At 43.2% G+C, this 14689-nt stretch overlaps 1 protein-coding gene across 5 annotated transcripts in view; it reads right to left on the reverse strand.

The window, feature by feature from the left end:
* The window catches only part of si:zfos-911d5.4 (uncharacterized), a 154203-nt gene that overhangs the window by 139109 nt on the left and 405 nt on the right, over window positions 1–14689 (reverse strand). The window lies entirely within an intron of this gene.

Here is a 14689-nt window from a genome sequence, read left to right on the forward strand (position 1 = left end):
GAGTTGAATTCTGTGTAGGGTGCAGCTTGGGAGGCCAGCAAGAATACCTCAACAGAAACAACAGGAGCATGAAAGGACAAAAATTATCAATGCCTAGTTATCTGAACACAAGTACTTTACATTACAATAGCTCTCGACATATGGCTCCCTCACAGATGATTACACTGCCAAACATAAATCCATTGGCTGCAATAATATAAGAGCAAAGGAGGCCCAAGTTTTCCTCTGGTACTCAGAGATCCCTTATCAGGCTTGTGAAAATGTTGGCAGTTCACAGTGTCAGAATTCTTACATCATGATGCAGATCGTGTCACAATTGGTTCAGAGTCAACTCTGAGGTCTGTGACCTGAATTTGTTTTAAATCGAAGTTCATTGATTTTAAAGCTGAAAAATCCTACATTGTGCTGTACCACTGATTTCCTAGTAACACAATGGAGGCCAATTTGGAAAATAGAAATGCACGTAAGACCAGTAGGGTGATTTTAACCCTACCCACCAGGCGGAAAACAGGCGGGTGGACAGTTAAAATCTCCCAGGTCAGTTACCCGCCCTGGAGCCGCTGGAAGCTGACCTGCCGGGATTTTCACACAGGAGGCAAGGACACCGCAGAAAGCCAGCTGAACCCTCTTTAGCATATGCACGTCGGGTCCCAGTGACGTGATCGGGTCCCAACTGCACTTTTTATTAGTAGGCCGAGAAATGACAGTGAGTTTCCTGCCACCCATTGTGTCACTGCAGAGTGGGTGTAGGTGTATTTGCAGGGCTCTTTTGTGCAGACGACTGAGCGACGTCGGCGATGTCCCCAGTTGCACCCTGGAAGGATGCGGAGGAGAAGCTGTTGAGGGCAGTGGTAAGAAGATGGTGCTCGGGCCAGCCGGGAGCAGCTCGGCATGAAGGAGGTTGCAGATGTCCACGACTACATGTCGAGTGACTCTGAGCCTCCATGTGCACTGCTGCTCAGAGAGGTCCAGGAAGCTAAGCCTCGGTCTGTAGACCATGTGGCGAGGGTAGTGCATTCTGCGATGCTTCTCTTTCTGCCGTTGCCCTCCCTCCTGCAGGTGGATGTGTCACAGCACTGTGTTGTGGAGCTCTACATGTCAGAGGTGGATGGTGTGGCCGGTGAGGCTGGTGATGCTGTTCATCCTCCGAGGAGGTCATGACTGCAGCTACGGCGGCCCCCATCTGGAAGATGTACATTTGAGGGGGTCCGCAAGGTAGGTAAATGTGTCTGGACACCGGGGTAAGTGTGCAAGTTGGTGAATTTTATTGTTAGGAGGAGGGTGGTGGAGGCCAAACTTTGTCCAAAATGACAGAGTGGCCTCCTACAATGAGTGAGGGTCTCCCCCCCCACTCCTGTCAAATGGACCTTTGCAGCTGCCACAGGCTGATGGCTGCAACATGTCCATTTCAACTGGGAGTGTTTCCCTCAGTACGGGGAACAGTCACAGTTGACTTGAAAATCCCACCCCTCCTAAAATATCAGGTCAATCAGGTCTGTAAGCGACCTGAAGTACCTGGTTAATTACATCAAGTGGCATCCCGCCGGCTTTAATTGCTGGCAGGAGTCCCACATGCGGGGACTGCGCACGCATGTCAGTGCGTCACTGGGGAACCCGGAAGTGGGCGGGTTGGAGCTGGGCTCTGGACCCGCCCCGGGAATCCCCGATTTTCGCAGCCCCCCCGCTCGGGGGTGCGAAAGTCGAGCCCCTAGCCTCCAGTTAAAATCGGAGCTCTCTGTTTTCTGAATTGGCCTCCAATACACTTACAGAATACCCAGAGGCACAGCACAGCATATAAATGTGCAACGCCAACATAAAGATTGGTTTGATAATGTTCTCCCAAAAATCCAAGATAAAGGTAAAAGCACCTAAATAAAAGAGTTTTGAACACCAAAATAGACAATTAAAATCCAATCACAGGTCACTTACTGGAATTAAACATTTAACTAGATGTGTTAGAAAAACAGTATTGATTCCAATGTAGTTTTACACACCCTGCAAAGATGTGGACTCAGTCATTTTGTCTGCAATCTACCTTCAATCTTATCTTGGTCAATAAGCTATTATTATATCACAAGGTAGAATCCAATTTAATTGCAATACTTTTTCAAATTTTATGGTTTTGACAACACTGCACTGGAAATGGTGACTATGGGGCCAATTATGCATTCCAGCCAGCATTGTGACAGGACCGCATTGCAACAGGACCACACTGCAATGAGTAAGGGGTTCTAACCTTGCCTGAGTTTGTAAGGACAGCTAATTAATTGAACACACTTTCGGTGTACATTGGCACAAGGACAGGGAGCGCAACTGATGTATGGGCAGGATATCAAATGCAATTTTTAAAAGGATTAGCAATTGCAATGTAGGTGGCTGCACGGTCAAAAATTCAAGAACCTTTAAAAAAGCTCAAAATAGAGCTTAAATATTTGTCAGCCTTTCTAAAGGCTGCATTGGGGAAATAAGCGGCAGGAGAAAAGCAAGGGGCAGCACATCCAACATGGAGGCAAGAAAGGGTGTCTCTTGCAAGTGGCACAGTTCCCTGTTTGATAGATGGCAAAGTGGATGTGCGGCTACACAAAGTGAGTGCGAGGACAGTTGCTCCATTTACCCCCCCCACCCCCCGAATATCCTCCACACAAGATGATAGTGTTCCACGTCTGGCAGGAGGTGGTTGCCAGGTCTGACACTGTATACAGTAAGTATAGGATCTAGGCATAGATGGGATAAAATCACCCAACAGTACCATGTACCAGGCAGATGACCAAAGATTGCATGCCTCGTTTGCCTTCCAATCTGTTCCACATTTAATGTTCATCCATGCCAAGCCCTTAGCCTTACAGTTCTTTCATGGTATTTCATCCACACCAATAATTCAGTAGGATACGCAATGGAAGTGCAATTAATACACTGATATTTTCCAAAGGCTTTACACATCAAATCATTGTAACATAATCTAGCTATACAATGCATAGTAACTTACAATCATTTAGGGATAATTTTAACCTAACCCGCCCGGCAGGAAATTGACGTGTCAGTAAAATGGGTCAGCCACCCGTTTTACACCCCTGATGCCCATTGCTGCATTCATTTTTTGGCATGCCTACTGCTACATTAATTAATTATTTCATTGGTGTCCACTGTACTACTAGTTTATTGATTTGTTGATGCATCTGCTGCTCCATTCATTTTATTTCTTGGTTTGCCCACTGCTCTATGAATTTATTAATTCACTGTTGCCGGCTGCTGCATTCCACTTGATCGGCAGCCCCTCTACCATCTTAGACAGCCACTGCCTCCTCCACTACCGGCATACCGTGGCTGCAATGTGTACTATCCACAGGATGCACAGGATTTGACAGCATCTCCCAAATCCACGACCTCCATCACCCAGAAGGGCAAGGGCAGTAGGTGCATGGGAACACCATCACCTCCAAGTTCCCCTCCAAGTCACATATGATCCCAACTTGGACATATATCGCTTTTCCTTCATTGTTGCTGGGACAAAATCTTGGAACTCCCTACCTAACAGCATTGTGGAAATACCTTCACTGCACGGACTGCAGTGGCTCAAGAAGATGTCTCACCATCACCTTCTCAAGGGTAACTAGGGATGGGCAATAAGTGCTGGTTTTGCTAGCGATGCCCATATCCTTTCACAAATACACCACCATGGTTGAGGATGAAGACGTTTAAGGAAGCCCCTCCTCCCATCGGTTGCCTGACTACCCACCACCATTCTCAACTGGATGTGTTAGGGCCAAAGAGCTTTGGTTATGGGACTGCTCTGCTCTGTGAATACCTGCTACTTTTGGTGTTTAGCATGCAGTTAGCCTTGTGTTGTAGCTTCAGTAGGTTGGTACGGCATTTTAAAGTATGCCTCGTGCTACTTCTGGCACATCCTCCTACACCACATTGAACCCGAATCATCATTGAATCACAGAATCATAACAAGTAATGGCACACAAGGAGGCAATTCAGCCCATCGTGCTGGCTGAAAAAGAGCTATCCAGCTTAATCCCACCTTCCAGCACTTGGTCCATAGCCTTGTAGGTTAAGGCACTTCAAGTGCACATCCAAGTACTTTTTAAATGAATTGAGGGTTTCTGCCTCTACCACCCTTTCAGGCAGTGAGTTTCAGACCCCCACCACTCTCTGGGTGAAAAAAATTCTCCTCAGCTCCCCTCTAATCCTCTACCAATTACTTTAAATCTATGCCCCCTGGTCACTGACCCCTCTGCTAAGGGAACTAGGTCCTTCCTATCCACTCTATCTAGGCCCTTCATAATCTTATACACCTCAATTAAATCACCCCGTAGCCTCCTCTGTTCCAATGAAGACAACCCCAGCCTATCCAATCTTCCCTCATAGCTAAAATTCTCCAGTCCTGGCAACATCCTCGTAAGTCTCCTCTATAACCTCTCTAATGCAATTACATCTTTCCTGTAATGTGGTGATCAGAACTGTACGCAGTACTCAAGCTGTGGCCTAACTAGTATTTTATACAGCTCTAGAATAACCACCGTGCTCCTATATTCTATGCCTCGTCTAATGAAGGAAAGTATCCTGTATGCCTTTTTAACCACCTTATCTACCTGTCCCGCTACCTTCAGGGATCATGAGTTGATCTTCAGAGTTGATCTCCTAGCTTGATGGAGATGGAGTACTGAGGGATGTGTCAGGCCATGAGATTTCTAGCTAATCCAGTACCAAAACCACTAGGCTACAGTAGCCATTAGTCATAATTTCATCGAGCAGCGAGCACGTCGGCAAATAAATTAATGCAACAGTAGGATACCAGTGAATTAATGAATTATTGGAGCTGTGGGCGCACCAAAAAATAAATAAACTAATGGAGTAGTGGGAACCAGCCAATTAATAATAAGGATCTCTAAAGTCAGTTTTCATTGTCAATTAAAAAACCTATTTTTTTGGGGTTTTTGTTAAGAACATTGATTAGGCCTTGGGTAAGTATTGTGTGCAGTCCTAGACACCCCGTTATAGGGAAGATATTAGAGCCGTGCTAAAGGTTATAGTTCTTCATAACACTGGGGCTTTTTCACTTGAACAGAGGTTTAGGGGAGATTTGATAAAGGCTTTTAAAAGTATGAAAGGTTTTGAGGGAGTAAATAAAGACCATCCTCTGGTTGGCGAACCATTAACAAGGAAGCATGGACTCATGATTATCACAAGAAGAACAAAGGGGAAAGTTAGAATTTCTTTTAACAAAGAAGATTGGAAAATAGAATGCTTTATCACAAGTAGCTATTGAGTTTGTGACATATTTAAAATTGAATTGGATAATATTGAAAAAGAAAGAGTATAATTGGATGTGGGAAAAAAAACAGAAAAATGGGATTAAGGTAATTGTAAACAATTTTACAACACCAAGTTATAGTCCAACAATTTTATTTTAAAATCCACAAGCTTTCGGAGGCTTCCTCCTTCCTCAGGTGAATGTGGAATTCACCTGAGGAAGGAGGAAGCCTCCGAAAGCTTGTGGATTTTAAAATAAAATTGTTGGACTATAACTTGGTGTTGTAAAATTGTTTACAATTGTCAACCCCAGTCCATCACCGGCATCTCCACATCGGGATTAAGGTAGATCAAGGAAAGAAAGAAAAACTTGCATTTATATAGTGCCTTTTACAACCTCAGGTCGTCTCAAACTGCTTCACAGCCAATGAAGTACTTTCACAAACTACACTCCCTTGCCACTGATTCAATGCCCCTCCCCGGCCAGTCTCTGAAGATGAACCAGACTATTCACAACTTCAACGTTCTGTCTGATCCTGAACTGAGCTTCAGAAGTTTGCTTCAGAAACTTCAGAAATCTGCATCATGAAGATCATGTATTTCCAGCCCCACAATATTGCCAGCCTCCATTCCTATACCAGTCCCTCCGCTGCTTCATATTTTTCAAAGAAGAAGGCTCATCACTACCTTCTCAAGGCAACTGGGGATGAGCAACAAATGCCGGCTTTGCCAGCGATGCCAACATCCTGAGAATGAACATATATTAAAAAAGTCCTTTTTTGACTCCATTTGCCCCATCATTGGTGGCACAGCCTTAAGCCACCTATGTCCCACTCTCCAGAATTAACTTTCTAAACCCTTCTGCATCTCCTCCTCTCTCCTCCTCCTTTAGAAGCCTCCTCCAAAACCCAATTCTTCAACCAGCTGCTCCTTTCCTGGCTTGGCATCTATTTCCATATGCCTGTGAAGCACTTTGGAATTTTTTTTTGTTAAAGGTGCTCTTCAAATGCTATTCTAACAATAGTGCCCAACACATTTAATTTGTGTATAATTACATTAAAATTGTAACTATATGGAATATAGAAAAAAATGTCAGCCATAAAAATGGATAAATCCCCAGGCCCGGACGAAATGTATCCCAGGCTACTGTGTGAGGCAAAGGAGGAGATTGCGGGGGCTCTGACACATATATTCAGAACCTCTCTGGCCACAGGGGATGTGCCAGAGGACTGGAGAACCGCTAATGTAATACCATTATTCAAGAAGGGGAGTAGGGAAAAACCGGGGAACTACAGTGGTAGGAAAATTATTGGAAAAAATTCTGAAGGACAAAATTAGTCTCCACTTGGAGAAGCAAGGATTAATCAGGGATAGTCAACATGGCTTTGTCAAGGGAAGATCATGTCTGAATAATTTGATTGAATTTTTTGAGGGGGTGACTAGGCGTGTGGATGAGGGTAACGCAGTGGATGTGGTATACATGGATTTCTGTAAGGCCTTCGATAAAGTCCCCCACAGGAGACTGGTCAAGAAGGTACGAGCCCATGGAATCCAGGGTGCCTTGGCACTTTGGATACAAAACTGGCTTAGTGGCAGAAGGCAGAGGGTGATGGTCGAAGGTTGTTTTTGTGACTGGAAGCCTGTGGCCAGTGGGGTACCACAGGGATCGGTGCTGGGTCCCTTGCTGTTTGTGGTCTACATTAATGACTTGGATATGAATGTAAAAGGTATGATCAGTAAGTTCGCTGATGATACAAAGATTGGTAGGGTGGTAAATAGCGAGGAGGATAGCCTCAGTCTGCAGGACGATATAGATGGGTTGGTCAGATGGGCGGAACAGTGGCAAATGGAATTTAACCCGGAAAAGTGCGAGGTGATGCACTTTGGAGGGACTAACAAGGCAAGGGAATACACAATGAATGGGAGGACCCTAGGCAAGACAGAGGGTCAGAGGGATCTTGGTGTGCAAGTTCACAGATCCCTGAAGGCCACGGAACAGGTAGATAAGGTGGTAAAGAAGGCATATGGGATACTTGCCTTTATTAGCCGAGGCATAGAATATAAGAGCAAGGAGGTTATGATGGAGCTGTATAAAACACTGGTTAGGCCACAGCTGGAGTACTGTGTGCAGTTCTGGTCGCCACACTACAGGAAGGATGTGATCGCTTTGGAGAGGGTGCAGAGGAGATTCACCAGGATGTTACCAGGGCTGGAGCGCTTCAGCTATGAAGAGAGACTGGGAAGATTGGGTTTGTTTTCCTTGGAGCAGAGGAGGCTGAGGGGGGACATGATTGAGGTGTACAAAATTATGAGGGGCACAGATAGGATGGATACTAAGGAGCTTTTTCCCTTCGTTGAGGGTTCTATAACAAGGGGACATAGATTCAAGGTAAAAGGCGGGAGGTTTAGAGGGGATTTGAGAAAGAACTTTTTCACCCAGAGGGTGGTTGGAGTCTGGAACTCACTGTCTGAAAGGGTTGTGGAGGCAGGAACCCTCACAACATTCAAGAAGCATTTGGATGAGCACTTGAAATGCCATAGCATACAAGGCTACGGACCAAATGCTGGAATATGGGATTAGAGTAGACAGGGCTGATGGCCGGCGCGGACACGATGGGCCGAAGGGCCTCTATCCGTGCTGTATAACTCTATGACTCTATGACTAAAATGTAATTTGTGTTCTACTCATAAGGCTGACCAGAACTCATTCACAACTTTGTCACTTGTAGAATATAAACCACATTTCATAGTTGGCCATAACGTATCTTCCACATAATTTAGTTAACAATTTATTATAAATAATTAGTTGTTCACTGAGATACTGCATGAAAATAAGAGTATCAGTGAGAAATGTAAAGCCATTTCTCATTAAACCCAGATATTCGTGGCCTAGAGCCTTTTTTTAACAATTTGTTTTTTTTATTCTTCTGTAAAGCAACAAATGTAAATTCTTTTGAAATCAGTGAGCCCAATATTGCTATTGAGGGCTTTTGAACAAGACGCTGTTTGTAGTGAGACCATTTTTGGAATGTCAAAAGTAAAAGTTCTTTTATATTATATGCTGGGTCTTGGGCGAGTGTCCTAAAAGTGATGCCGATCTTCCTCTGAACCTGCAGCAAAGTGTGTTCCAGGGATTGCATGTGCACAGAGTGGCTGTGACAAATGGTCCACTGCGTATGCGCAATGTAACTGCATCATGATGCCAGCAATAAATCACATCATAACATCATATCATGACATCAGCAACCCTTCTGAAAATCCTTGAAGATCAAGCTGCTGCTGTATACAGCGCTATTAGTAGCCAGTTAGACCTGTGGCAGGTGGTAATATGAGGGGAAAATCAGGTCTTCCCATCCAGCAATCTAACACGATCCATCATTTTTACCTTTAACTGGCTGCAGGAGATAGCAGTGATAGAAGCCAATTGCTGAAGATCAATATAAAGGTGACTTTATATGCACACAGAATACTGCTATTGTATAGTTTCCCATTCAGTATTCTATTTATGAGCATAGTAATATAATTGCTCTCAGCTCTGCCTGACATATCCCTTTCCTTGAAAATAATTTGACAACATGCTGCACAATTTCCCACCCAATATTGTTGAATGATTTACAAATGTAGATGTGCTGTCTTTCGTTACACATACAATTGCATAAGCCACTTGCTAAACTATGTACATCAAAATAATAATGTGCATAATATAGTATGAACCAACTGCACCATTGTAAATCTCCACTTTTACTCTTATTGGTCATAAAAATCTCTATTAAGGTACATCTAATACATCTGATTATGCAGTACGTTCATCTGAGTCACTGATATTTATGGAAAGATTACACTCACATGGTACAGCATTACATTACATGAAACAATTGCACCATCGCATGATGTCATAGAACTCTGTTATAATTAAGTCTACTTCATTTTATTTATGTCTCCACAACATTCTCCAATTTCATCTGGAAGCTTCTAGTGTTCTAACATTGTTGTAAAACATTATACTTGAAGTAAATAATTGAACAACTTTTACTAAAACAGCTAATATTTGCCATATGGTAATCATTTGATATAACACAATTTGTTACAGCATCTTTACTTTATATAAACAGAGATACAGGGCCAAATAGACAGAACTAATAAGACTGAGGATGCCCAATCATGAGTAGTGATTCATGAAAAATATACTGCTAACTGATATCAGCTCTAGTTCTTAAATTTCCTATTAAGATTGAGGTTCTGTTTCTCCCTCAATACAATAGCAAATGACCATTGCATAAGTAATGATTATTACTCTTTGTTACTCTCCTTTATAAGGCCAGGTCACTGGATATTTCACTTCTTAACAAGAAGAAATACTTTTAAAGCATGTCACCATTTTTCATTTCTCTTTTATTTTGGCACATTTATATTCTAAGGATAATTTCTACACTTTCTTCATAACCCATATTTCCTCAGTTGGGTTTAATATTTAGTGGCTGACAAATGCTCCTTAAACTTGTAAATTGCCTGATGCAGTCAATTACTTCCACACCGTGAAGTGACTGTCCCAGCAACTATAACTCACCTCACCTCCCCTAACACAGGAGTCTTTCGCTAATGGTGCATTCACAGTAAAAGTTCAGCAGTAGTGAGAAGCCTTTTCGGCTTCACAGCAAAGTTAAACTTGTGATGTTACATTGTATGTTAAGACCTGAAATGATTCCAAAGTAAAGTGAGTGAGACAACCGTCTCCGTGACTCTGGATTCTCAGCCTGCACTTATACTAAAGATAACGTTTTCCAAGACCCTGCACTACTGGCGGGGCCTTGTTCCCAGCCGGCAGCTTTTCGGAAAGTCACAGATGCACTCTTGCCATTTTCCACCCAAATGGACTGAAAATCACGGACAGGGCACCTGCGATTTTCCAATGAGTCACCCAATGTGGGGAAGGCCACACCAGTGATGCAGGGGCTCAGAAAATTTCAACCTATAACTGGAGTGCTGGTGAGGAGCGAAACTGCTTTGCAGCATCGCTCCAGTTAGTGTGAATACACTTCATTGTGTTATAGAATCATAGAAGTTACAACATGGAAACAGGCCCTTCGGCCCAACATGTCCATGTCGCCCAGTTAATACCACTAAGCTAGTCCCAATTTCCTGCACTTGGCCCATATCCCTCTATACCCATCTTACCCATGTAACTGTCCAAATGCTTTTTAAAAGACAAAATTGTACCCACCTCTACTACTGCCTCTGGCAGCTCGTTCCAGACACTCACCACCCTTTGAGTGAAAAAATTGCCCCTCTGGACCCTCCCCTCTCACCTTAAATCTATGCCCCCTCGTTATAGACTCCCCTACCTTTGGGAAAAGATTTTGACTATCTACCTTATCAATGCCCCTCATTATTTTATAGACTTTGATTGATAAATCTCTTCTTTCCTATTTTTTCTCATTCCTCCGTGTTATATGCTTGAAGGCTTCTTACCCAAGAGAAAATATCACTAAATGGTCTATAATTTGGATTGTTAATCTGTAAATAAACAAACCACAAATTCTGACCCAGTGGCATAGTTTATTGGTACAATAGTGCACAGTCCCTCAGATTGGAAGGATACAGGTTTATCCCTATGATTTCAACTCCCACAACTTAAGTTAGCCATCAGGGCAAGGAGTGAAAATTAGTGGGTATGTTAAACTATGCTACCCGGATACATCCCAGCAACTGGTTCTACACTGTCACTGAGACAGTGAATGGTAAATGGAGAAGTAGTAAAAAGGGGAAACAATGGTCTCAAAATTCCCAAGTGAGGAATGTTTGGAAATTGGGAATTTTGCCCATGGCTGGGATTTGAGGCAGAGCTCGGAATCAACACCAGAAATCCTGATCGGGAGGAGCGCTTCTTCTGTCCGCCTGCCCCCCATACCCCCCACACCCCAGCAGCAGTTTGGGGGTATGTTTGGAGAATTCCCAGACTCCCCCGCCTTTGTTGTGCCTCTATTATATATTACAATGCTTCCATCCCCACAATTTGGGACAGGGTTAACTGCTTGTAGAGTCGGCACCCATAAGTCCCACCTAGCCACAATTCCACCAGCAGAGTAGGAACCCAGCAATTTGGGGCTTCATTAATTTGAGAAAAAAAATAGCAATTTCCCACAGTTTTCAAAGGTTGCAGATACTTGGTAATATTTTCATTGGAAATCTCAAGCTGAATCAGAGGAACTAGAATACAAAGGTAAATTATGCAAGGTGCAGCCTTGCTAGACAGCAGCTCAAAGAATCACATGCAGAATTCAGTGCAGCCAATTCACAGCACTCTCAATTTTCCAGTGTTCTAATTGCAAAATTTATCCGAAACTTTCTGAAACTGCAATGTTAACAAGGCCCCGAATACACACGATGGAAACAATTCTGCTATCTGCCTCTTTCAACCCTCACCATTCAACAGATTATCTTTCTCTTGGACGGTTACCCATTGCTGCTATGACTTATCCTTCAAGTTCTTATTACAAGTGGGGAGTTGATATTTTTATTGCATCTGAGTCACATTCTTTCCAAGTTGCATCCTTTGACTATTACAGCTCCCTCATAACTACCTCCATGGACTTTAAAGGTTGTTGCCCATATTCCATTACTGTGAGGTACATTTGTCATTTCTCCCATCATATTTTGTTAAGCTTATGACCTATGAATTACCATTATTACTAGCACTGGCAGGGTTCAAATTTTTATTATTTTCAAAGGTACATAGATAATCTGTAGTTAACCAAGTTTAAATATGTATTTTTCAATTGGTCATTCACCACTGCATTATTTCATCGTTCCAACTTCCTTTCTCTGTCATGTTGGAACCTCATCAACTCCCTAGTAATCCTATCTTTCCACGCCTCGTGAATTTATCTCATATGACTGACTGACATTTGAGTGTTGTGTTATGTTATGTTTCATTCCATTCCGTTGCGTTGACCTCCTGCTCTGTATCAGTGCCCCGGTAAAAGGGCAACTTGGTAAGTGGCTCAGAATTTGCATACATAAACTTAATTCTGGGTCCGGTTCTCTGTTTGTCTCTTCTTCCTGGAGAAGCAATCACATAATTGTGTCGCCATCTTAAATCACTACTCTGCCACTCTGGTCAATATTTTTCTCATTTCAAGGTTCACTTTCTTAGCTTGCTGACAGGGACACCCCGGCCCTGATTTTAATCTCGGTGCATTTTGGGTGGGTGGGTAGCAAGGTGAGGGCAATACTCACCCGCCACTGCAGAAACAAGGCCAGGGTTATTTTAACACCCGCGCTTCATTTAAATTCCAACAGCTGACTTCCCACCCGTTCCGGGGAAGTAAGCAGGAAGTGGCAGAAAATTGCTCGGTTTGGATGCCACCCATCGACACAGGTAGATGGCGGGATCGGGTTCCAATGGCGTCTCCCAGGGGTCTCGCATTCAGGAAGTGGGAGAGGTAGCCCGAGGTAGGGGAAGTCTAAGCATTCCTTGTGGGGCCCGGAGGGGCACTCCTACTCCAACTTTAGATGGATCACCAAAACTTAGGTCCTGAAAATCTGACATGGGGCAAGGGTGGAAGTCAGGTGGATCATTCGTGTGGGAGGTAAAATTTCAGGCAGATGTGGGGTTCCATCCCATATAACAAATATGACAAATTCCGGTGGGAAGGAGCAGGCGACTCTTTCATGCATGCCACCACATGTCAAAAGACTGCATTGAAGGTGCATCTGGAGCCATTCCTGGGCTACCCTGGGAATTCCGCCCAATTTGTCACCATAGGCCTAGCAGGCCAGCTGAGAACTAATACCGGTCACACAATGCTCCTTATTAAGGTCATGAAAAGGTATGACAGCTAAGATAAACAATCCCAGAAGGGATCAATTACCGTTTTCCCTTAAATTGCTGCTTTTCTTTGGCCCATTAGGGGCACTGATTGCACCAATGGAGCTGGATGGTGCTATTCTGATTTTTCTCTAGTCAGTTGAGGCAAGCGGTCTGTTGCGCCCGTACAGATGCAGGTTACCCGCCCCAATTATTTAAATGATCCTGTCCCTGGGATTTGGGACAGGATCTACAGCTTCATCTCAGCAGCCTGGAGTCCCGCTCCACCACACTTCCACCAACAGAGTAGAGACTCTGGAATTGATGGCTTTAGAATCTAATTAACTATATTTATGCACATTAGAAAAGGAGAAATTTGCAAGGCAATGGGAAAAGAGCAGGGGAGTGGGACTAATTGGACAGCTCTTCAAAGAGCCAGTACAGACACTATGGGCCGAATGGCCTATTTCTGTGCTGTATGATTCTAAGATAACAGGCATCCAAAGTTTATTTTTACTTCATTTTATTTTGAAATGTTAATTTTTGGTCATCATTTAATATGCAAGTTCTTATCCCACCAGCAGATAATTTTGAAAATACTGTAATTCTTTTTTATATATGGGCTAAAAAGAGACTGACCACCTACTGGATGCAAGCTTGGTTCAGTTGGTAGCAACCTTATCCGTATATCAGAAAGTTGTGGGTTCAGGTAATACTCAAAAATTTGGGCACACAATCTAGGCTAACACTTCAGTACAGTGTTGCATGATCAGAGGTGTTACCCTTTGGATGAGTTATCAAAGTGAAGCCCTGTCTCTGCCTGTTCCCGGTGGATGTTAAAGATGCCATGCCACTTTTTGAAGAGGAGCAGTGAATATTCCTGGCTAACATTGCTGCTTCAATCAACACCACCAAAATAGATTAATTGGTGTTTGTGCAGACTTGCTGTGTGCAAAATTGCTGTTGTGTATCCTTACATAAAAGCCACTGTAATTCGTTTTATGGGATGTTTTTGAAAGACATGATAAATGCAAGTACTTCTTGGGTCTTACTAGACTACCAGTCACTGGATGTTCCTCCCATGGCATAGGGCATTTTAAAATAAAGTTACTTAGTTATTTTAAGAAACATTTTTTATTGCCATTATTCCAAATGGCAGATATTGCACAAGGCTCCATTCACAACAGTGTAAGGAAACATGGAACAAACTCGTGGAAAAGTGTTGCATAATTCAAACGGTCATTTTATCCGAACATGCAAGTATGACAGCTGTTTTCAAAAAAGACAGGCATATTTATTCCAAACCCAAATTTAACAGCGTCTACTAGCAAATCAGCCTGAAATGGCCCAACTCGCATCATTTGGGATTATTAAGTATATGCCCCTCCCTATTTATCAGTTCAAGCGGAGTCACCAATTAGCTATAAACTCTGATTTTTAAAATCTATTATACATATTCATGGCTATTAATATCGTGATGACCTGTGCTCTCCCTTACACAGCTCATCAACACAGAGACGCAGCTTGTGCCTTGTGTAAAGCCCATAGCCTAAAAATGACTTGTGCAAATAGCGTGAGATCCTTGTAATGATTTAGGACAAGGCTCCAGACGAGCCATGAATG

This window comes from Heptranchias perlo, chromosome 21, assembly GCF_035084215.1.
Source record: "Heptranchias perlo isolate sHepPer1 chromosome 21, sHepPer1.hap1, whole genome shotgun sequence".
Lineage (NCBI taxonomy): Eukaryota > Metazoa > Chordata > Chondrichthyes > Hexanchiformes > Hexanchidae > Heptranchias > Heptranchias perlo.